The sequence below is a fragment of the Canis lupus genome, chromosome 5 (assembly GCF_003254725.2).
Source record: "Canis lupus dingo isolate Sandy chromosome 5, ASM325472v2, whole genome shotgun sequence".
Classification (NCBI taxonomy): Eukaryota; Metazoa; Chordata; class Mammalia; order Carnivora; family Canidae; genus Canis; species Canis lupus.
Window position 1 is genome coordinate 43,067,204 of NC_064247.1, and position 1,690 is coordinate 43,068,893.

A 1,690-nucleotide genomic window follows, 5' to 3' on the forward strand; every position below is an offset into this window, starting at 1 on the left:
CTGGACTCCCTCCTGCCTTGCCTTCCTACTGTAGTCAGGAAACATTTCTGCAGTTCTTCCTGGCAAATTGGTTTTCTGCTTCCAGGCCCTTTTGTTCTTGTTTTGGGCCACAGCTTTCATTTCTTCTACATACCCCATCTGCTTTTCAGATTCTAGAATCTGAGGTAAGCTTGAGCTAGGACTGGTGGCTCGCATCCAGATTGCTTCGCTTTGTTAGATGTCCTTACTGTCATTTTCATGCACTCCTAGAAGTTACTCTTGCCACTTTTACTTGAAGCTGATTTTACTTAACATATGACTTAATTTGAAGAACTTCGATGGGCTAATAAAAGTAAGTGATAGCTATGTACAGTTTTGAGGAATTGGATTTAGGGGGAAGTGGTTAATTTAACTGGCTCTGTTCATCATAATGTTCTAATGGTCAGAACTACAGTTGACCCTTGAACTGCATGGGGCCACTTATATGCCGATCTGTTTCAATAAATATATAGTACTGTAAATGCATTTTCTCTTCCTTATGATTTTCTTAATACATTTTCTTTCCTTTAGTTTATTGTAAGAATATGGTATATAATACATACACAAAGTGTGCGTTACTTGACCGTATATGTTACATGTAAGGCTTCCAGGTAACAGCAGTTGAATTCAGTAGTTAAGTTTTGGGGGAGTCAGAAGTTAGACATGGATTTCTAATTATGCAGGAGGTCAGTGTCCCTAACCCCCATCTTGTTCAGGGGTCAGGTGCACATGCTCTTCTTGGAATGGGGGTGCTTTAAATATAATATAAACCTAAATGTCATGACTTGTTTATTTCATGTCACCATCTTGCCTCCCCACCAGCTTTTATTTATTTATTTATTTATTTACTTATTTATTTTTTAAAGATTTTATTTATTTATTCATGAGAGACACAGAGAGAGAGGCAGAGACATAGGCAGAGGGAGAACCAGGCTCCATGTAGGGACTCGATCCCAGGACTCCAGGATCATGCCCTGGGCCGAAGGCAGGTGTTCAGCCACTGAGCCACCAAGGTGCCCTGGGTCCATCTCTTTATTTAGGATTAATTTCTAGAAGTGGAAGCCCTGGGTCCAAACCCAGAATATTGTGAATTTTAATTGATATTGCTAACTTAAACTCTAAAAAGGTTATGTTAATTTACAAGGCAAAAAAAAAATGCTATTTCTTTGGATACCTAACAATCCACATCTTTGCTAACATGATGGGTAAAATGTGTTTTAATTTTCATTTTTTAATTCAGCGAAGTTTAATTTAGTTTCCATCTTCATAATTTTGGTTTCTAGCATTATCTATTTTCATTACCTTCTTAATTTCTTTTTTTTAATATTTTATTTTATTTAATCATGAGAGATACAGAGCAGGAGAGAGAGAGGCAGAGACACAGGCAGAGGGAGAAGCAGGCTCCATGCAGGGAGCCCGATGTGGGACTTGATCCCGATCTCCAGGATCACACCCTGGGCTGCAGGCGGCGCTAAACCGCTGTGCCACTCGGGCTGCCCACCTTCTTAATTTAGCCATGTGCTGTTATTACTCTTTTTTATAAGGAACTGCCTATTCTTCTTACATCATAACATCCCATGGAATCTCACTGAAGATCTAAAACAGTTTTTAGAGGTCTCAGACATTTCTTTTTAACCTTTAGAAAGGTAGTGTCCTACCTGCCTCTTTACTG